The 24,829-nt window shown below is 33.3% G+C and overlaps 1 long non-coding RNA gene across 1 annotated transcript in view; it reads right to left on the bottom strand.

Moving 5' to 3' along the window:
- Positions 1-24,829, bottom strand: part of LOC130543170 (uncharacterized) — a 440,369-nt gene that overhangs the window by 278,788 nt on the left and 136,752 nt on the right. The window contains exon 2 of the long non-coding RNA XR_008958303.1: positions 13,104-13,197. This is a non-coding gene — a long non-coding RNA (uncharacterized LOC130543170). The remainder of the gene's footprint in view (positions 1-13,103; positions 13,198-24,829) is intronic.

Below are 24,829 nucleotides of genomic sequence, written 5' to 3'. Positions count from 1 at the left end.
GAGATGGTTAAGGACAGAATACAACTTCAGGCCTCCTCAAAGAGAGGACTCAGAAGAGCCTGACTCAAGTTTGATCAAAGACAGAGACTTTTTCAGGAAGAGGATTTCCCATAAGGCTAAGGTTCACTTTTAACCTCTATGACCATATAATTATGCAGTTGTAAATGGTAAGGATACACACATTAATAAAATAAAATCTAAATGAATTAAATAAATACATAAGTAACAGGAATTTACATTGTAATTACTCTCATATATGCGAATTATAAAACCATCAATTATTTCCAACGTTCCATAGCTCTTCCATCCCAGTCAGGCTTCCATGCATGCACACACACACACACACACACACACACACACACACACGCATATATATAAAGTAAAAGTGAAAGCAAGGGCAAGAGTGAGGCTGGGAGCAAGAGGGAATCAGTATTTTCTGTCATTTGTTTAGAAATGGCCTCATGGCAACCAACATTTCTGGTGAACTTGATTCTACAGCATCATGATTTTCCTAACTTTTTTTTAAAGATTATTTATTTATTTATTTATTTATAGCACAGCTGAGGGCGGGGGGCAGACGGAGAGAGAGAATCCCAAGCAGAAGTGTGGGAGCCTGACCTGGGGCTTGATCTCACAACTCGGAGATTATGACCTGAGCTGAAATCAAGAGTCAGATGCTCAATCAACTGAGACATCCAGGCACCCCCAGAAGTATGATTTCAAATCTTGTTTCCATTACATCACACACAAGAGAATACCTGCATGTGCCACAGGTTCCTACATGCAACACTCAGAATCGTGAATGTAACTCTATGTCTTTCTCTATCTTCAGTAAATCACTGTCAATGAAACTGATATTGAAAATAACATAGGAAGAACCTGAATCCTCCCTGTGTATGTATGTATGTGTGTGTGTGTGTGTATACATTTTTTACTTCATTTGTGTTACATTTTAGAATTTAGTACATAGTTCTGTAATCAACTGTACTTTTTCTTTGAGTAGTCTTCCACTCGTGAATAATTCTGTCATTGTCATACCTCATTCTATGAGAAGGAGACTGGATGGAAGTTCCTTTGTTTCTTTTATTACATTCAGTTTTTAAAATTCTATTTATTCATTTGAGAGAGTGAGCAAGATAGAGAGCACAAGTGGGGGGAGGAGCAGGGGGAAAGGGACAAGAAGACTTCCCGCTGAGCAAGGAGCTCTATAACATGGGCTCTGTCCCAGGACCCTGGGATCCTGGTGACCTGAGCCAAAGGCAGACACTTAACTGACTGAGCCATCCAAGCACCCCTAATACATGCACTGTTAAAGACAATATTCAGTGCTTTAGATTTAATTATTAGTATCCTTTATTGAATGGCGATATAATGTAGTGGTTAAGACCAGAATTTTTTGATTAGACAGATGTGACTTTTTGCTTGCTGTGCTACTACCGGCACTGGCAAGAGTGGAGGCAGCCAGAAGAGAGCAAAAGACTGTCAGGATGTGAATCCACTCTACCAGCTGCCAGTTATGTGACTTTGAGAAATTTACTTAAAATTTCTGAGCCTCTCCCCCTCTTAAGAGGGATAATAATAGTACTTTCTCAATGTGTTTTTTCAAAAGCTAAAGATATAATTTCTTGGCACAGTTTATCGAAGATATTAAATGCCCTATAAATGTTTGTTGGCAGCCAAGGTAATTGAAATAGTAGCAGCAGGACTTGTCACTGTAGTTTAAATTGTAGTCATACCAGTAGTAGCTGTAATAAATTCTGCATTGTTGTGCCAAATCATCTTGGTTGAGAGTCAATCAATTCCTTAGAATATAGCCCTGTGGAAAAAATTTTACTGTAAAAAGATCCCTGAGAAGCTGTGCTGATTTTTTACTATCCCTTTAAACTTGATATTCACAGTTTTGTTGTTATTATTACTATTATTATTATTATTATTATTATTATTATTATTATTATTACCATTATCTAGACATTGCTATACTCTGAACACACGAGTCCCAGAGTGGCCAGTGTGAGGAAACAGATGGAATGCTGACTGTGAGACATGGTGTGGCATGGAAGATATACACACACTAGGCCTGTTGTCTTCACACCACACTGCACAACAGCATTGGAAGTACATGAGGATATGTGTCTTAGATGCTCTCTGATGCTAGCAGAATAGATTGCCTTTCAGAGGCAACCTTCACTCATTGGCTCTACCTGAGTAAATCTAGAGAAAGGAGCATGAATGATAAAAGCGCAGTCAGATCCTAGAAAATTATAGCCCAGTAGTGATGCGAGGATATGGAGAATTTATATTAAGCCTCAATGAAGTGGAAATAACCACAAAAGAATAAACGTTAGAGATTTTAAAAGGCATTCAGCAACTCCATTTTATTTTACTTTATTTTGTGAAATAAGAACTCTGCCTACCAAAATTGCCTAGGCCACTTAACTTCATCCACACAAGAAGTTAATTAAAATACATATTTTAAGTTCTCTCCATATTTGGTAAGTAACACAAACTCCTTGAACCCTTGGTGTTCTGTTTCATAACACAGGGATGATAATAATTACCCATAGGCCTATTTTAGAACTCAAATGAATTGTGTACAAAAAACACCTGGCATTGAGCAGGCCCACCATGAACCTAAGTACTTTTCTACATGGTGACAGTGCTGAGGATCCTCACTGGTAAATTAGAAGAGGCAATTATATAATTTTGTCTTCATATTTCCAGGCCTAAGCCCTCTCATATCAAGGCTGAAAGAAGCCTTATGCATACTGTGTAAACATGATACCATCAGCTCTGCTCACCCTTACACAGTTCGTTCAGGTGGTTAGACCATACTGTTAATAACTCCAGGGTCATAGTTTTGGTTTCAATAAGGATAAGTTGCACTAAAATAGAAAAAGAAGAAACACAAAAATTCTGTTTTACTACACATCTAACCATTTTAAATGATCTCAATATGATGTGCTATTTGTCAAAAGAAGGTGCTCTAACAATGGAGAAAAAGGAGCTGCATAGTCCATTATTGCTACAGGTAAAAGTAATTTCAAGTTAACACCATCATTATGTGTCTTAGATGACTTTGTCCCTTCCCAGTGTGGACAAATCTAAATGAGAATTTTGAGTTCTATTTGGAGTACGAGCAATAAAGACAAGCCAGCTGCAGTTAAAAACTAAAAGAAAAAAAAAAAAAAACTTTTTCTGTTCTATTTGGCTTTCTCTACACCTTGTTAGGAAGGATTTGGGACTGCAAAGGCTATAACAAAAAAATGATTTAAAAAAAAAGGATTTAATTAAAATATTATTTAAGAATGTTTAAGAGTTCTTTGCATGAATTTACTGGATTTAGTTTTCCTAGCCCAGATAAGGTATATAGCCCTCCCAAAAAGGAAAACTTGCAGATGAATAAGCTCAACTTTAATAATCTCTGATAAAATAGGGAAAAGTTGCTACAATCTGGAGATAAGCAAAGGCAAGTCTGAATTTTTTTCAAATGAAGTTTAAAAAATTACAACAGAATTATATTTAGGCTATGGAATTATATAATTAATGATAATATTTTATATAAACTAGCGCATTTAGAAAAAAAATCATGAAGCATTTAGAAAAGGTAGGGAAACACTAAGAGCAAGGGATGCCAGGGAAATTATTATACATATTAATAACATATTAATACAATATATTCTAATATTGATATTTACATATTTATTATTCTGATTTTTCAAGATTGCTGTGGACATAATATAATATGGATTTGAATAAGGTTTTGACAAAACCTCTTCTGGTATTCAATGAGTCAAAATGGAGAATGGTAAATGACGTAAGTGAATTTGTAACTTTGAAAATATGTGCTAGGAAATTAAAGAATCAATATTCCCAATTATATGTCAGAGACCTATGCTCTCAATTTGTGTTTATACCAATGGTATGGATACCAGTCTATACAAGAGAATATGTAGTTAAAATTCCCTAGTCGGGGAATAAGGCATGATTTGAAATCCTGGCTGGGAAAATTTTGGCAAGTTTACCTAACCATTTTCCACCTCTATTGACTCATTTCTGAATTGTGGAAAATACTACTTTCCTCCTAGGGTACTGGATTAATGTTATATAAGAACATGTATATAAAGTTTGTAGCACATTACTTGTCATTTCTTAAAAACTCAATAAATTATCATTACTATATTGTTTGGATTATAATTACAGTCATACTTCGTGTCTTTGGGCCTTTTCTTTGCCTTTCACTCATTTAGATATAATAAGGATGCTACTGGATATATAGAGGACAGTGTCCCCACTATATTTGGCTTCATTTTATTTACAGTAATATTTATCAAAATAGACCCATTCCATTTGATCTTCCATGATCAAGTTGAAGCCCTCCTTCATCTCATCATGAATTAGAGAAAGCACTTCTTAGCTAATATTCTTGCTTCCAGACTTCTTAAAAAATTCTATTTATTCAGGAATTCTGCTGAATTCATCTGCCCAAAATCCATTCCTAAAATACCACCACTGTATTCTAAAATACTCCAAAACATATAATGGCATCATCCCACCATCAGGAAAACACCAACTTCCTAACTTGAACACTGACTCTTCAAGATCATTCCCATGCTATCATAATAGCTTTGGGTACCTCCACTCTCCTTCAGGACTTTCCATTTTGCCTCACTGTCCTATATTGCCTGTGCTGCCAGTGAGCACCCTTTCCTTCTATCATCTCCTTCTTGTTTTCTGAGCTACTTCCACCAGCGTAAGTTATCAGCTCTTAAAATTTATTTTTCTTATTATGCTAGCCTATGTTCATCTAATTGTCCCATACCCATCATCCAGGAATTAATTACGCAATTATTGGTTATGCCAGGTTAATAATAATAAAGCCTTCTTTTGGAGGTTTACTGTCATAGATATCCTAGTTTCCCTAGCTAGAAACATATATCATTTGTTTTCTAATCCAGTACATACAGCAATGTACTATGTACAGATTTGCAAAGCAGGTATGAGATACATAAGTTTATATTTAAAAAATTAACAAGACTGCTAATTGAATGATTCCCTTAACACTGAATCCATTTTTTTGCCCCAGGACCATGTAAATCCAAAAGCATGTAAAACAGTGTTGGTTTGTTATGGAAATTCCAGGGATATGAATCAAATTATCTGCAGAGGAGACTTCATTTATCCACAAAGATTTTCATTCCAATGACATGCTAATAATGCTTTACTGATGTGCTTATTCTATGTACAGTGTTTAGATTTCCTTCCATTTCTTGTCTCTAGTGACTTCACCAAAGATCCCTTCATAGCTAGAACAAAGGCTAAGTTTCCCCATGATGTTCCACCATTATTCAATATACCATGGAGCAGAGTCACAGCTAGCAATTGCCAGAATTTCCTATTCCAGCATAAAAACCCTTGTAAAGCTTGTTCTAATAAATGAAAGAAAAGGAAATCAACTGGACTTTCTTATATTCTCCCCTAAGGCTTACATTTAACAACGAGCCCAATACTGCTGTACATCATACTGCTGAGCTGCCTGAAGAATTCAAACTTCACTAAGCACAAGAGCTAAGGGAGCTATTAGCATAAGTCTAAGCCCAGAGCTTAACATTCCAGATGAGAGTAGTGTCACAGGTTCCTTTGGAAGTGATTTTTCTTGATTCTTTTCCATTTGGATGTGTGAAAATATGAGGGAGGCTGAAGCAGTTGGAGAGGGAGGGAAAGCATGTCTAGAGTGATGACACATTTAAAAATACCATCCTGAGAAGCCCTGAGCTCTCTAGCTATGGATTCTAAATATAGTTATGCCAACAGGAGAGGCAAGCGCCAGTTTGGGCTTTCAGAAAGCCACTCCAGCACCAGGTAAAGATGACTCACCCAGGGGGCGTCAGGCTGTGATATGCCATTTCAGCATTTTCTAACCAAAGACTTCAAAGACTGTTCCTTCCCAAAAAGCCACACTCAAGAATAGAGGAATAGCATATCAATACTGAATTCCTATCATTAGATCACTGTTAATTGCCTCAAAAAACACTTTTTTCATTGTTGTTACAAAAAGGCTTTCTAGATAATGACTCTTATTGGCTAAGGAAATATACAAAAAGTATACAGTAGCTATTATTTCATTTTGTACACATGTTGGCATGAATTTTTTTCCATTAAGTTGATTTTTTATAAGGGAATCTAAAACTGGTGTTGCATTAAACATATTTCTAACATTCCAAACAGTAAGTTGGGCAGGATCATAAGAAGGAAAGCTCTTGTTTTACATGATTTCTGCTTATTTTTTCCATCAGAATATGCACACAGAAACACACAATTCTCTAAAACTTCTTAAACCATCAGAAGTATTTGGGCCTACTGTTAAAAATGAGTAGGAAGGCATCACTATAGTTCTTGCCCACTGCATATTTATTGTGCTGACTAGATTTATTGCATTTTAATGGCTACATGTTCATAAGTTGATTCTTAACCATGGCTATTTAAAAACCTCCTGTGATGAGCTAACTATAACAAACTTGCCATCTGTGTCTCTTAGGAAGCAAAAGTTTTAAATTTAGTCAACTTGTTGGCATTCTATTTTTCAATCCAACCTCTTCTGTAAATTCCTTTCTCCAGATCCTTAATTCTGGAGGTGTGGGGGTGGAGGGTAGACTAGATTGACTTGTTCATAAGAGTTGGAACCAGGAAAAATTTCTTTAACTCTGACTTCATTTAGTGGTGACTTAATATTCTAGCCCTAGCTCCTCCTTTGCTATCTTTAAAATAAGAAGTTGAGATACTACCAGGTGATACCAGTGGGATAGAGGTGTTAAAGAGATTGTCAACCACACTGGAAATCAGAAGCAGAAGGTGGAGATTTCATCGGTCTTCTGCAGACACATTCATTCAGTGGTTTTAATGCCTGAACTTTGTCATTAGACTTGAAGGGCAGACAGCTAGGTCTTTGGAGCCTGTTTCTTTTCTTTTCTTTGAGTCTTAATTTTTTCATCTTATCTTGATACAATGGACAATGTCTCCTCTTTTTGTTTCCAATGTTTTTGACATTTGTATTTATCCTTTTGTATCTCTTCCTGCCTCTTTCCTTTTCTTTTTTTTTTTTTTTAAAGATTTTATTTATTTATTCCACAGAGATAGAGATAGCCAGTGAGAGAGGGAACACAAGCAGGGGGAGTGGGAGAGGAAGAAGCAGGCTCATAGCGGAGGAGCCTGATGTGGGGCTCGATCCCAGAATGCCGGGATCACCCCCTGAGCCGAAGGCAGAGGCTTAACCGCTGTGCCACCCAGGCGCCCCATGCCTCTTTCCTTTTCTACTTTGCCTATTTTCATTCTTCTGTATTCCCCCCAATTAGAAAGTAAATAGGAAATAATAAAAATGTAAATAATGCAAATAATCTCTCTTTTAATTTGGGGAAAATTCCATCAGTTTTGTTGCTTTTAATGTAAGCATGAGATTCTAAATGTAGAGCACTATCAGTTTTTATTAATTTTCTCTACAGCTTTCATATATCCAGAGACACTTAATATAATTTGACAAAAATAAATGGGTAATAAACTTCAGCCAATTTTAGGATTCCTCATCTATCATCAATTAAACTAAATAATTCCCCCATAAATGTCATTTGACCATGATAAGCACTCAATTTATTTTAGATTTTTTTTTCTAAATTAAGTTATACTTTACAAATTCCAGACTCAAAAAGGTATCCAAACACCAGGAAGGCTTCTATTCCAAATGCGCATCTATTGATTAAAAGTGGAAAAATGGAGAGTGTGGACTAAAAGAAAACCATGAATTAAATCAGTGCTTAAAACAATGCCTCACCCAGGATAACCAGCGGAAAAATATTAAAATGTGTGTTTAAAAATTAACTATGAACAGAAATTAACCTGTGCCTATTATCTATGTATGATATAGACTAAAGAACAAAAGCAAATATGAAAAGACTATGACCCTTTGCTTCCTTTACATGCATTTTGAAGTCATAGTCACTGAATTTTGCCATAGAGTTATTTTAACATTGTCAGACTCACATGCACACAAATTCTAAAATCTAATTTCTTTGAATCATAGGTAAAATGGCCTTTCACATACTTAATACCTTGACTTTCCAAAAATTTTTCTTTTCACCAATCTTCATATTGCATTAAAGTATAAAATATAGATGCTGGCCTTTGGGAAGAAGCTAAACTGATGATAAGCAGTTTGATAGGAAGGGACTTCATATTGTTAAGTGGCTGCCATGGGAAGGAGGGGTGGTTAAGGAAATTGGTGTCTGGGACTGACTTGCTATTTGCACTCTTGAAGACCCCCCACATACAGTCCAGGGAAGTCTCAGAGCTGGCCTGCATCCATCTCAATCAGTCCAAATGCATTATCTCACTTTCTAGTACCTTTTTAACATACCAAGACCTCATCTCATCCCAACTTTCCTAGTTTATCTTAATTCTGATTCCTGGAAAAATTATTCGCTCTAGAGACAGAAGAAAAAATACTGATGAGAAAATTTCTATTCCATTAACTTTGATCAATTCTGTAGTTTGGGCAATTGGTCAAACTTGAATCTAAATATCCTGGTTTATCCTGGTTGCTTGCTTTTGATCTTGGCAATGTTAAATTGCTTTAGAAAAGAAAAATAATCTTTATAACTGTTAGTATTATTTATTAGTATTAAATAAGTAGGCTAGTGACTCTTACTACTAAGAAACCAGGTATGAAATTTTGATCAAATAATTTCCTCTCATACATTTTCTGGGAGTTTTTTCCTTTGGACACCCATCTTTTGGGTGAATGGATTTTCAAAAATCATTTCCAAAAGATGTTCCTGGAAGCATAAAGTATAAATAAATGTCATTTTGCTTCAAACTTATGGGACTAAGATTAAAAAAAAAAAAATAGTTTAATTAAGCAATAGACCAGTGCAGCAGAAAGAGAACTGATCTTGGAATCAGGAAGCTAATCTTTTTGTTGCCCTGGCCATTAAATAAATGTGCAACCTCAGACAAGCCATTTTATCTTTCTTTAGTGAATCTTCACTTGTAAGTTGGTACTGATTAAAAAAATTTCTTTTGGAGATATATGTGTTAAGAATAGGCAATAGTTGAATGCTTCATTAATTCTTCATTTTCTTGATTTTCTCCATCTTTTCTTACTGAGAAAGATTTTGAACTTTCTCAGGAAAAGTAGAGGTTACATAAGCGTTACTGTAACACTTAAGATTTATTAGATGTTATAATTTCTTTTAGGAAAGCACTTTAACAATTTTATTCATCACTGTGTCCCCACAACACAGAGCATAATAGGTACTATGAGCAAATATTTGTTGGATGAATGACTTAATATGCCTGGCACATACATTTTGTTTTAAGAATTCTGACATCTAAGAGACCTTTTTAATGTCATCACCATATAGGAAACCTCTCTACCCCTTTATTTCTGGAATAAAAGGCAAAAATTAAGGTCCAAAATAGCATTCATTCAGTCTCAAAGAACCCCCAAAACATCACAGCATATTCTAGATAGACAACATAGGTATTCTAATAAAATGTGCAAAGTATTTCACTGAAATTATAACAATGCAAAAAAATTTATATTAAAAATATGCTTGTATCTGGAATTTTAAATGTATACAGATTCAAAAGATGCTATCAAATATAACTATTTCTATAAATTATTTGGATATCAGAAGAGTTTTTGATAATACTTGTTTTAGTAATGACACGGGGTGACATTTAGTAATGCATAGGGTGTTTATAGTGAAAAGATACACTTTCTTTTCTTTTTTCTTTCTTTCGTGTCTTCCTTTTTCTTATTCAGGTGATACTTAAGAAAACATGTGCAGAATATGACTGGCTTTAAAATGGGTTCAAATACCTGATCTGTAATTCGAAATTCATTTATTAGTGTTCTCTTTCTCATCTTTAAAATGAAGATTAACTACAATATTAATCTAACTGGGTTGTTTTCAGGATGAAATAAGTTATTACATGAAATCCTCTTAAAAAGAAGCATGTCACAAAATAGGCATTCAATAGATGTTAGCAATGTTTTTAAGCATGATTGTTATAATGAGAACCGTAATTAACTCTCCAAAAAAGAAAGAAATCTAACTTTGAAAATTCCTAATCCATACAATGGAAATTCTCAATACATGGTCCCTTTCTATTCCCACCACATTTTTCACTTGAGAATTTCTGCCTTCCTATCTCCCCTCCCAGCTTCAAGGAGATATGCCTGGGAGACCAACCAGGCTGATTTTCTCTAATAGGCTACGACTAAATCTGTCTACCGGTAGATCAAAGATGGGTTAGGTATGATACTTGGAACCCTCAGTAATGAACTTGTCTATCTAGCAGCTACCTCTCCCTCCCTTCCCTCCTTCCTTCCTTCTCTCTTCCTTTCTTTCTTTCTCTTCCTTTCTTGCCCTTTCCTTTCCTTTCTTCTCCTTTCTCTTTCTTTTTTCTTTCTTTTATAATTGCAATATAGTTGACATACAATGTGACACTAGTTTCAGGTGTACAACATAGTGATTCAACAACCCTATACATTATGCTATGCTCGGAAGAAGGATAACTACCATCTGTCACCATACAATGCTATTACAATACCATTGACTATATTTCATATGTTCTACCTTTTATTCCCATGACTTATTCATTCTACAACTGAAAGCCAATATCTCCCACTCTCCTTCAACCATTTTGGCTATCCCCCCACCTCCCTCTCCTCTGGCAACAATCAGTTTGTTCTCTGTATTTATGGGTCTGTTTCTGCTTTTTATTTGTTTATTTATTCATATGTACCCAGTCTTTTAACCTTATTATCAAATGCTTCAGAATTCTTATCTCGATCACCTCAGTCTTTTCTCCATATCCAAAGACAGATATTAAATCAAAAGCACAGAACAGAAATAACTGGTTAAAGCTGCAATAGCGTCTGACATTTACTCTTAAGATTTTTAACATTGATGATGCTCCCCAAAACAGATTTTGTGTCTCATCTCATTCCTCCTATCAACAAACAAACAAAATAACAATGTAGTTTTGCTTTTTTAGGGGTGAATATTTGTACAACTGAGAAAAACGCATTGCTTGCAAAGGCTTAACTTGTTTACACAGCCTTAACCATCAAAGGCATCCTCCCACTCACTGATAAGGGAACAACTCAAGGACTTTCCAGATTTGCAAACTCTGCCTCATAAGTCTTTTAGGACTATTCGATGATTTCAATGATAATAAAGTGAACAACAGTATCGTACACTCTATAACAGAGAAACAAGTGATCATATACAAGATGACTTACAAGAAATCACTAATAGGGCCTTAATGTTAGCATTTTCACTAGCATCTTCTTTGCATTTATTCATCCTAGTATTCATTTGAGAAAGTATACATTGGAGTGACTTAGAAATTTATTTAGCTAAGAATTCAAGTTGATACTTTTAGTTGCTCTTTTAATGAACTTATATTTATTTAAAGTACAGATAGAAGCTACTCAAAATCTGAAAATGACCACTGTTGAGTCAAGTTCATTGAAATGTAATTCATACATAATGAAACTTATCCTTTACGGTGCATAGTTCTAGGAATTTTGGCAAACACTTTTTTTGTGTAACTACTACTACAATAAGATATAGGTCATTCCATGACTCCCCCAAGTCCCCTCTATATCTTTTTAGAAACTACTTACCTGTTATCTGTTTCTATAGTTTTGTATTTTCCAGAATGTCATATATATGAAATCATAGGGAATGCAGCCATTGAATCTGACTTTTTCATTTAGCATGATGTATTTGAGATTAACCCTTGTTAGTGTGTCTAGTAGTAGCTTGTTCCTCTTTATTATGGAGTAGCATTCTATCCAGTGTAGGAAGTACCATTATTTGTTTATTCATTCACCTGTTGAAGGATATTTGGGTTGTTTCCAGTTTTTAACAATTAAGACTAGAGATCCAATCAAAACTTCTTTTCAAGTTTTGTACGGGCGGAAGTTTTCACTTATCTACAGTAAGTACCTTGTACTGAATTGCAGGATTATATGGTAAGTATAATGTTTAATGTCATAAAAAAGTATAAAACATTTTCCAAAATGGTGGAACCAATTTTGAAGTCCCACCAGCAGTTTATGAGAGTTTTAGTTGCTTCATGTTCAGACCCTTTTTCTTACATTCTAACTGGATTATTTCAGATTTCATTAATCTACCCATCTATTTATTGATTGATTTACTTGAAAAATAGCTTATTTGGGTGATTTACAAGTTTATGATGAAAATTAAAAGGGCTTTTTGCCCTTCTAATGAATGTATTTTGATCTAAGTAAGTACAAGTAAGAAATAAGTCGATAGCAGAAAGCAGTAATTATTGAAATAAATCATTTATAAAGACAAAAATTAAAAACCACAAGATTCCATAAACTCTAGGAATGTGATATTATTTTATACTTGGTTCCGTACAATTAACAATATATAGTTACTGCTTATAAATCTATTCCTTCAGAATACTACCACTAGTATCGCTTTAGAACTATTTCAAAGAAGCTCAAGTATCGTTTTATTCATAAATCTTTACTTCTCATTTTCTCTGACCCTTATCAGTATTTTGTTATATTTATCATGGTACAAAAAATAATAATTTATGTATGATACAGTGCAAACTACTACAAAAATAAATTATCAGAAATTCTTAATGCCTATCATGCAGGGCTCGTAAATATTTAATAAAAGGAATGATTTATGATATAGGGAAATAATGTGCTTATTTTAATTAAAGTATTGACTTTTTATTCAAGCAGTAAAGATAAATGAATAAAAAATTAAAGAAAGAAAAACAGGAGTTTTGACAGGTTAAAGACTAACACCCACATTTCCACATTTATGCATTACTGTATTGAAAGTATTTTTTGTTGTCGTTAAATGATTGATTCCATGACTTGTGAAAAACTGAACATGACTGAGGCCATCAAGCCTCAAGTAAAGAAGAACAAGTACTGACTTAATTATTATCACTTGAGATTTAAGAATTAGTAGAATATGTATCACAACGAGAACTAAGACATAAGAAATGAGTTTAAATCAAAAAGAAAAATATGCAAGTAAAGCATTACTGACCTTTGGAGAAAGAGAGATTGAGACGCCTCTGTTCTGGAGATCTCAATTTCAGAGAGCATCACGCCATTTTCTCTGGAAGGTTTGGACATTCAAGCTGTTGGAGGCAAGGGAATATACATCTGAGATGACTTTCAAGGCATGCAATTCACAATTTATGCCTGTATCTCTCAAAAAAGCACAATTAAGACAAAAGAAAACCTAAATACAAGATGCTTACTTTATTTTTAGAAAACATTTTTTCTAAAATTTATCTAAAATTGGATCAATAGCATGCAATTTTAACTGTTTTATTAATATATAATTAATATAGAATAAACTGCAACTGTTTAAAGCGTACAATTTATAAGTTTTGAAATATGTAAACATGGATGAAACAATCATACTCTAAAGATAGTGAACAATTTTCTTCTTGCCTCTTGTTAATGCCACCTTCCCATCTTTTCCTGATCCACCTCCATTGCTGTGCAACACCTGGTCTGCTTTTTTGTTAATATTAGCTTGCATTTACTAGAATATTACATAAATGAAATCATATAGCATGTACTTTTTTGCCTGGCTTTTTTTTATTTAGTGTAATTTATTTTCATCTCCATTCATGTTGTAGTGTGTATCAATATTTCGCTAACTTTTTGCTGACTAGCATCCCATTTTATGGACACTGCAATTTCACCTGTGAATAGACATTTGAGTTATTTCCAAGTCAACTATGAATAAAACTGTTGTAAACATTTGCAAACATATTTTTATAAAAATATTTTATTTCTCTTGAATAAATATCTAGATATGGAATGTCTAGATCATACAGAAGTTGTAGGTTTCATTTTTTAAGAAACTGCTTTCCAAAATGGTCATTTCATTTTATATCCTTCAAGCAGTGTGTTTCAATTGTCTCACACTCCTGTCCACAGTTAATACAGCAAGTCTTTTTAATTGTAGCTATTTCAAAGATGTGTAGTCACTACGGTGGTATATCATTATAGTTGTCATTTGCCTTGTCTTAATAACTAATGATGCTGAGCATCTTTTCATGTGCTTATTTGTTATTTATACATTTTCTCTAGTAATATGTCTGTTCAAATCTTTTGTCCATATCTTTGTATTGGGTTTTTAGAATTCCAAATATATTCTAGATATTATTACTTTACCAGACATATACACTGGATATAATTTCTGTGGCTTGCCTTTTATTCTCTGAACTCTGTCAAAGAACAATAGTCTTTAATTTTGTTGAAGAAAAAATTATCAGTTAATTCCATCATGAATCCTATTTATAGCATAATAACAAATCTTTCCTATTTTAAGTTCACTGAGGTTGTTTTCCTATGTCTTCTTCTAGATGTTTTGTAATTTTAGGTTTTAAACTTAAGTTCTGTGTTCCATTTTGAGTTAATTTTGATTAATGGTGCAAAGTATTTTTATTTTTATGCTTGTAGATATCAAATGGATGTGGCACTTGTTGAAAACAGAATCTAATCCCTACTGAATTGCTTTTGCATCTGTGCTATGTATCAGTTATCCACATACATGTGGATCTAGTTCAGGATTCTCCTTTCTGTTCCACTGATCTACTTATGCCAAGACCATGCTGATTTAAGACCTCTCTTTTACCCAGTTACTTTTATCATGGCAACTGTGGAAAACTATGGTGCAATATCATAACCAGGATACACTGATACGGTAAAGATACAGAACATTTCCAACAAAACAAGGATCACCTATGTTGTTATAGGCACTGCCACTTTCTTGTTATACCATATGCTTCTTTTTAATTTTTTTTCTTTAAAATTTATTTATTTGGGGAGAGAAAAACAGAGACAGAGAGAGGGGGGAAGGAGCAGAGGGAGAGGGAGAGAGAGAATCTCAAGCAGACTCCCCACTGAGCACAGAGCTGACAGGGGGATCAATGGGGGGGGGCACTTGATGAAGGGGGGGGGCTCAACTGGGTTACTCCATCTGGTGACCTTGAGAACATAACCTGAGCCTAAATCAAGAGTGGGAGGCTTAACCATCTGAAACCACCCAGGTGTCCCTCTTTTCCCATATGTTTCTAAAGCCTGAGCAATCACTAATCTGTTTGTCATTGCTATAAAGTTGTCATTTCATGAATGTCATATAAATGGAGTCATACAGTATGTAATCCTTGGAATTGGCCTTCATAATTTGGCATAATTTTCTGCAAATTATCAAGGTTATCAAATTATCAAATTATCAAGGTTGCTGCATGTGTCAAATAATCTGTCTCTTTTTATTGTTGATTAGTATTTATTGGTATGGGTTTATCATAGTTTGTCTACCATTCACTAGTGTTAGCACATGGAAGTTGTTTTTAGTTTTTGACTATTACAGATGAAGCAGCTCTAAACATTCATGTACACATCTTCATTTTTCTGGGATAAATGCTGGGTTGTATGTCAACTACATGTTTAGTTTTTCAAGACATAGCAAAACTCTTCTAGAGAGGGGCTGTACCATTTTACAATCCTACCAAAAATGCATAAGTGATCTACTTTCTAAATATTCTGTCACTATTTTGGTATTGTCACTATTTTTTATTTTAGCCATTCTGATAGGTATATAGTGTTATCTCATTCTGGTTTTACTTTGCATTTCCTTAATAGCTAATGAAATTGAACATTTTTTCACATGTTTATTTGCTTTCTGTAGCTCTCCTCAGTGAATTTTTCTCTTCATGTTTTTGTCCATTTTATAACTGGATTATTTATTTACTGTTGAACATTGGGAGTGTGTGTTTGTTTAGTGTTTGGGGCTCTTTTTATTTCTGTTTACGCTCTAGTTAAAATATTTTACAGTAGTATTGGAAGTTCTTTTTACACATTCAATAACTTTTATACTCAAGGATATGTATCCAATATATTCAAATATTCAGTTATACTCAAAATACAAAGAATATTGATACATTCTTCATAATATGCTAAAGAATATTTTTAAATAGTCACTATATCAATCTTTTATCGAATATGTGGTGTGCAAATACTTTCTCCCAGTATGTACCTTGTCTTTTTTTATCTCTTTACCAGAATCTTTTGCAGAGAAAACTTTCAATTTTGAAGTTCATTTATTGATTTTCCTTTTATCTACTCTGCTTTAGTTGTAAAGCCTAAGATCTTTTCAACAAGCTCTAGATACTGAATTTTTTTCAAAAAGTTTTATAGTTTTATATTTTACATTGATGATCCATTTTGACTTATTATATGTAGAAAATTTGAAGTTTATATCAAGGTTTTTGTTTGTTTTTTTACTCTGGATAGCCAATCGCTCCAGCACCTTTTGTTGAAAAGGAAACTATCTTAACTCCACTGATTTGCTTTTTATTCATCTGTCAATAAACAGTTGCACATTTTGTGGGTCTATTCCTAGATTTTCAATTCTGTTCCATTGCACTGTGTGCCAAATTCTCCCAGCAGTAGTACACAGTCTTGTTTTCTATAGCTATACAACAAGTCTTAAAATTGAGTATGCAGATTCCTCCTACTTTATTTCTTTTTATCAAAAATATATTAGCTATTCAAACCATAGGATGCAGCAATTCCACTTCTGGGTATTTATCCAAAGAAAACAAAAATACTAATTTAAAAAGATATATGCACCCCCATGTTCACTGTGGCATTATTTACAATAGCAAAGATGATGGAAACATCCTAAGTCTTCATCAGTGGATCAGTGGATGAATGGATAAAGAAATTGGGATACACGAACACACACACACACACACACACACACACACACACACACACACACACAGTGGAATATTATTTAGCTATAGAAAAAAATGAAATCTTGCCACTTGCAAAAAACGAATGGACCTCGAGAGCTCTATGCTTACTGAAATGAGTCCGACAGAGAAAGACACATACTGTATGATCTCTCTTAAATGTAGAATCCAACAAACAAACAAACAAGCCCATAGATATAGAGAACATGACTGTAAAAGGTGGAGGTAGATGGGTGAGTTGTGTTGTTGCTGTTGTTTAGTTTAAATAAATTAAATATTTTTTTTTAAAAAGGAAGAAGATTACAAAGACCTGCAGGTAACACATTGTAACTCAGAGGAATAATTTAAATAGCAATGCTTCTACTTACCTCATATCAAAAAATAATTAGCAGATTTAATGGCTAGTCACCAGATGTAAATAAGCAAAGGCTAACTTGTTAAGTTTTAGAATGGAAGCACATAACCATATCAGAGTTACTGAGATATATATTCATAAATACCATGACATACAAGTAACCTTTAGAATAAAGCATATGTTAACAGTTTTAATTTCTATATTTAAATGAAATCAATGAAATAAAATTAATTATTAGTTCTACGGTTATTTGTATATTTCTTAGAATTTTTTATGTAGACAAAAATAGGGACATTTTTATTTATTCTTTTTTAATTTATATGCTTCTTATTTTCTTTTAGTGCCTTACTGACTTGGTTAAGACTTGTAGCACCATGCTGAGTAAGTCTTGCGAGAGTATACCCTGGTCTTCTTCCCTCTGTTAGGGAAAAACCATTAAGTCTTCCACCATAAAGTTTGCTGTAGGGTTGTTACTAGTGTTCTTTATCAAATGAGCAAGTTACTCTCTATTATTATTGTTTTCTGAGAGTGTTTGTCATGAATGGGTGTTGAATTTTGTCAAATGCACTTCTGCATTGATTGATATAATAATATGATTTTTCTTCTTGAGTTTATTAATATGGTGGATTACATGGATTAATTTTTTAATTATTGAACCAGGCCTACATTTATAGAATAAATCCCACTTGATCATTGTGTATAATTATGTTATATATTGCTGAATTCTATGTACTAACATTTTATTATGGATTTATGCATCTAAATTTGTGAATATTGCTCTGTAGTTTTCTTTTCTGTCTATTGGTATCAGGGTAATTCTACCATTACAAAATGAATTGTGAAAAATTCTCTCTTCTATATAAGAGAATGTGTAGAACCAGTGTTAACTCTTGTTTAAACATTTGGTAGAATTCTCCTGTGAAATTATATGGCCCTAGAGATTTATTTTCTTGGAATTTTTAAATTAAAAATTTAAACCTTTATTCATAGCTTTAAGTCTATGTAAATTATCTATTTAATTCTTGATGTGTTGTGGTTATTTGTGATTTTGGAAAAAAATGGTTAATTTTTTCTAAGTTGTCAAATTACACAAAAAACATGTTGTATTTTTCATAATAGTCCCTTTTTATGTTTACTGGAACTGTAGGGATATTCTCTATTCCATTCCTGTTATTGGGAATTTCTATTTTCTCATTTATTCTTTGACAGTCTTTCTAGAGGTCTGTTCATTTTATTGGTGCTTTCTAAGAAGAAGCTATCTGTTTCAACTACTTATTCTACTGTTTTTCTATCTTCGATTTCATTAATTTCTGCCCTAATCTTTACAATTTTCATCTTTTTGTTTCTTTGGGGTTTGTTCTGCTCTTCTCTTTCTCAATTTAGATAATTGATTCAAGATGCTTGATCTTTTCTAAGATACGTGTTTAGTGCTATAAATTTCCCTCTCAGAACTGGTTTAGATGTGCCCTCCCCCACAATTTGGTGTGCTGTATTTTGATTTTCATTCATTTCAGTTTCCTTTTGATTGCTATGAAAAGTTGACTTTGACCCATGCTTCATTTAGAAGGGGGTTTACTTTCCAAGTTTTTGTAGTTTTTCCCATTATATTTCTGTCATTTAATTCTAATTGGATTCCACTGTTGTTAGACACAGTCTATACACGACTTCTTTCATATTTGTTGTAATTTGTATTATGACCCAGGATGTACTCTTAGTATATGTTCCATGAGCACTTGAAAACAATGTGAATTATGCTCATTAGGTGAAGGGTTCTACACATGTCAATGAGATCCTGTTGGTTGATACTGTTGTTGGGTTGTTCTATATATACCTTGCTGATTTTCTATCAGTTGTTGAGAGAACAGTGTTGAAGTCTCACGATCATATAGATGGTTTATTTCTCCTTTCAGTTGTCTTTTTTGCTTCACAAATTTTGCAGTTATGTTGTTTGGTATATATACATTAAGGATTGCTTTGTATTCTTGGTGGATTAACCCTTTCATCATGATAAAATATTCTTCTATGATGCTGATGATTTTCTTTGTTCTGAAGTCCACTTACTGTGTTGATAACAGTTCTCCTTTCTTTTGATTAAGATTTGCATGATATATCTTTTTCCATACTTTTAACTTCTATATTTTATACTAATTTGTAGATATCATAAACCAATTTTTTAAAACCTATTCTGCTGACCTTTGTCTTTCCTTTTGTGCATTATGATGATTTTCATTTAATGTATGCTAGGGTTTAAATCTGTGTTTTTTTTTATTTATTTTTTTTTTTTGCACTTTTTGTTTGTTCTGTTTTTCATTTCTTTGTTTTCTTTTTCCTGCCTTTCTGTCAGTTACTTGAACCTTTTTTAGATTTCCATTTTGATTTATGTATAGTGTTTCTAATTGTATTTTGTGTGTGTGTGTGTGTGTGTGTGTAGCTCTTCTAGTGTTTTCTCTGGGTACTGAATTACATATACATACCTAAACACAGTCTCCTGGTATTGCCATTTTTCTAGTTTGAGAAATCTTATCTCTATGTCCCTTTACTCCTCCCTATTTAAAATATAATTGTCTTAAATATTTCCTCTAGATACCTTTGAAACTATATGAGGCAATTTACAATTTTTGCTTCAACAATTAAAAATAATTTAGAAAATTAATGAAAGAAGGAAAACCTATTGTATTTATCCACATTCTTCTTTTATTAATGAAATATAACTGACATGCAATGTTAGTTTCAGGTGTACAATATATGGATTTGACAAGTCTATGCATTACTCAGTGCTTACCACAGTAAGTATAGTCACCATCTAATGTTATTACAATATTATTTTTTTAAAGATTTATTTATTTATTTTAGAGAGAAAGCACGAGCAGGAGGAGGGGCAGAGGGAGAGAGAATTCTCAAGCAGATGCCCCACTGAGTATGGAGCCTGACTCATGGCTCAATCCCAGGACCCTGAGATCATGACCGGAGCTGAAATCAAGATTCAGACACTTAACCAATTGAGCCATCCAGGTGCCCCTACAATATTATTGACTATATTCCCTAAGTTGTACTTTTCATCACTGTGACTCATTTATTTTGTGACTAGAAGGGTGCACCTTTTAATCCCCTTCAAGTATTTCACCCATCACCTGCTCACCTGCCCTCTGGCAACCATCAGTTTGTTTTCTGTATTTAAGATGAATCTGTTTGTTTTCCGTTTGTTTGTATATATCCAAATTCTCGTTTACCATGTTATTTTCTCTTCATGTTCCAAGGTTCCTCTTTTTTCTGTTTTGTTTTGTTTTTAATCATTTCCTTTCTGTTGAAAAACTTACTTTAGTCATTCTGATCAGGTCTGCTGGTGATAAATTCTCCCAGTTTTCCTTCTGGGAATGTCTAGATTCCCGCTTCATTTCTGCATAATATATTCCACGGGTGTAATATTTTGGGTTGACAGATCTTTTCTTTAAGCACTTAAAAAAAATGTGCCATGTTCTTCTGGCGTCCATGGTCTATGAAGAGATATCACTATCATTTGAATAGTTTTCCCCCCTGTATATAATATATTATTTGTTTTTGGTTGTTTTCAAGATTTTTTCTTTGCCCTTAGCTTTCAAATGTTTTGTTATGATGTACAATGGCACAGCTTTCTTCGGGTTGAACCCGCTTAAGTTTGTTCATCTTCTTGTATCTGTATGTCAAGGTCTCCTTACATTTTTTGAAGTTTTCAGCTATTATTAATTTGAGCAATTTTTCAGGGCTGCTCTTTTTCTCTCCTCCATCTGGGATTCTAACGACAAAAAATGTTTTACATTACAATCCTCCATTTATCTTTATATATACATACATATATATATATATATATGTATGTATATATAAAGATAAATATATATATATATATAAATATATATATACACACACACATATTTATACACATATATTAAGAAAAACATAAGATAATAATGTAAACATAATTACGTTGGGGCGCCTGGGTGGCACAGCGGTTAAGTGTCTGCCTTCGGCTCAGGGCGTGATCCTAGCGTTATGGGATCGAGCCCCACATCAGGCTCCTCCGCTATGAGCCTGCTTCTCCTCTCCCACTCCCCCTGCTTGTTTTCCCTCTCTCGCTGGCTGTCTCTATCTCTGTCAAATAAATAAATAAAATCTTAAAAAAAATAATGTAAACATAATTATGTAGATATTATAATTGAATGTATATTTACTTCCATTTATATATTTATATTTATTTAATCTTTTATCTCTATTATTCAGTTTAAGTAATTTCTTTTATTCTGTTTTCCTCTTACCTGATTATTTTTTATGTTCTCTTCTACTTGTCCACTGAAATTTTTATTTTGATTACTTTCAATTCTAAGTTTTCAGTTTGGTTCTTGTTGTCTTGGGTCAATGTACTGTTTATTTTCTACAGTTTTCTATTTTTCCATTTGATCCAAACATGTGCACAATTGCTCACTGAAGCATTTTTATCATGACTGCTTTAAAATCTTTGTCAGAAATTTCTAGTGTCTCTGTTGTCTCATTGTTGACTCCTTTAATGGTCTTTTTTCATTCAGTTTGAGTCCGTTCTGAATCTCAGCATGCTGAATGATTTTTTTATTGATATTATTATTTTATGTTATGAGAATCTGAATCATTTAAATTTACCATGTTTAATTGATATATAATTCATATACCATAAAATTAACCTCTTTAGAGTACACAATACAGCATATTGTACGCTTGTACAGTGTACAGCACATTCACAAGACCATGCAAGTCTCACCACTATTCAATTCCAGAATATTTTAATCACTCCAAAACGAAACCATATGTCAATTAGCAGCCACTCTTATACATCCCTCTATAGCCCCTGACAACCACTAATTTCTATTGTTTCTATGTATTTGCAAATTGTGAAAACTTCATATAAAACAAACCATACAACAAATAATCTTTTGTGTCTGGCTTTTTAAATGTAGCCTAAAGTTTTCAAGGTTCATCCATGTTGCAGCATGTATCAGTACTCTATTCCTTTTCATGGCTAAATAAAATTATAGTGTATAGATATACCAAATTTCATTTACTTAACAAAGAATAAGGCTGCCATAAAGTTATTTTGCAGAGGTAGGGGAGATAAGAGAACGTGTTTTCAATTATCTTGAGTATATACATGGGGGTGAAATTACTGACTTATATGGAAACTCTAGTTTGGAGTTTTTTGAGGAACTTCTGAACTGTTTTCCAAAGCTGTTGCACTATTTTGCATTATCAGAGTGATGTATGAGGGCAAATCTTCCATTTTAACTGACTTTTTCTGATACCTTAGATTCTTGGTTTAATTTCCTCAACTCAGATAGTTCACTGGGCTCCACCTTAATTCTCACTTCTTGCACACCAACCAGAAAATTCTTTCAAGGTACTAAATTGAGTCAGTCTCAGTGTTCAACCTTTCTTCCCCCCCTCCCCTCCCCCCCCCCCCCGTCTATTAGGGAATTGTCCTTTGTTATCTGTGTCCAAAATCTTGAAAACTGTGTGTGAGTGTGTGTGTGTGTGTGTGTGCATTTATTTTCACTGTTTCACTGTTATATTTCACTGTTCTCAATGGTTTTTGGTTGTTTCTGGTGTTCTGGTGGAAGGTCAAATCTGATTCCTTTTGCTCTATCTTGATTGAAAGTGAAAGGCTTAACATATAATTTTGAGAAGAGGAGAAAAAGAAAAAAAGGAGATAATAATAAAAATAAAAATCCACAGATGTTAGACTCAATCATTGCAACAGAAAATAGCTCCTAACAAAGTATTCCTATTGCCCTAACACTAGAGATTAGTGCTTTTGGATTCACAAATTTCCTTAAATTGTATATATTAATTTTGTACATATGTAAGTAAAATTTTCTCTAGAGCAAGTCCATATTTTCCTGCCTTTTAAAGAAATCTGGTTAATAAAGAATTAATACAAATTTAATAAGAGATCTTAAGACCAGACATTATCAAATCAATTGACGTCAGATAAACCCTTTAAAAATCATACTGTGCTCAAGAAAGAACTTCAGTTTTAGAAAGTTTTCCAGGCAAAGAATAGGACAGTGTCCAAAATTTCTTTTCTAATGGATTGTTCCTTATAGTTTCCTATCAAACTTTCACAGATTTGAGGCAGAAAGAGACAAATGACCCCTGCAGTCATCTTTTCAAATAAAATTGCTGAACATTGGCTTTTATAAAACTCTAATTCATTTTCTTCCTCAAGATCACTCAAATTCTGGTAATTACTATTTTTTCTTAGCTGTCATGCCAAATTGATTTATTTCTTTTTCTATTCTAAGTGTTAATAAGAAGCTAATACAATCCAAAAACCTAAGTACTCAAGCATACAGAGTTTGGAACAGGGATTAGGTTGGTGTGGTTTTAACCATGTAATAATAGCTATTGTCAGAAAATTAGCAAGAAGCAATCTTAATATCTATTTTTTGAAGCTCCTTTAAACATATTATATGTAATCCAAAATAGGATATTTGTCATTATTGAGTTTATGAGTCTCTTTAACATAATGGGATGTCAAAGCAAGAGTTAAAATGTAAAAAAAATAATAATAATAATAAAAAAAATTAAAAAGTTGGTTTATTGATTATTTAAATTCATCAAATAATGTGTGCAAAGCTATTCCTGAACTATCCCTCATTATCTGGACCTCAGCAATGACCTTCATCCCGTCTCTGAACTTCGTATCATTACTATCAAATTCCTGCCTCAAACCTACAGCAATTATAGGGATCTCAGGAAGCTCAAGTATGTAATGGAATAATGATCTCAAAAATTACCTGACAATATATAAAATAATACATGACATATTTCAAAATATAATCACTTTCCTGGGTTTTTTTTTTTGGGGGGGGGGCAGGATATTTCCAAATATCCTTAAGGTGAAACTGCTATGACAAAATGCCATCTATGTGTCAAAACAGTATATGAATTAGGGCTTCTTAATCTAGAGTCAGTTTAGGCACACAGTAATCTCTCAATGCATTTAAGCAATTATTAACATTATGTTATTAAGATCCCTGTCATTAAAGTTCAATAAATATTTACTGCATGCCCTCTGTGTGCCAGGCTTTGTGCCATTCTTTCATACTAAAAAGTATAAAATATCATGGGATTGAATACACAAGGAAGCAAAATATTCATGATTGCAGTATCTCCTGTTAACAGGAATTAATATAAACAACACGACATTATGGAAGCTTTAATTAAATTGGAAAATGTCAGAGAAAGAAAATACAACTAAGTCTAGGTACCACCTATAAGGATTTTCTTGTAAGGTAAGAAAGCTTGTAAATGTGACTGTTAACGCACTTGGAGGTGAATAACCTCTAGGACTGACTCACATTAACCAATGTCATAACAGATTCACATATAAAACCTAAATAACAATTCTAATTTTAAAATACACATGATCTGTAGAACATCAAATATCTCTTTTTATTAGCACACCAATATATAAGTGAAGCAGAATTTATATCTGAATATTGTAGAATGAGTGTGTGCTTTATTATTTGATTGTAAAGGTTGTCAACATACTATCATTTACCAACTTACTTTCATCCTTACCCATAGACCTTCCCTTTGTTTTTGCTACAACAAATTAGTTTTCTGAGCCCCTAT

The sequence above is a fragment of the Ursus arctos genome, unplaced genomic scaffold (assembly GCF_023065955.2).
Source record: "Ursus arctos isolate Adak ecotype North America unplaced genomic scaffold, UrsArc2.0 scaffold_8, whole genome shotgun sequence".
NCBI classification, from domain to species: Eukaryota; Metazoa; Chordata; class Mammalia; order Carnivora; family Ursidae; genus Ursus; species Ursus arctos.
The sequence above is the reverse complement of the archived record's forward strand: the minus strand, read 5'-3'. Positions and strand labels throughout refer to the sequence as shown.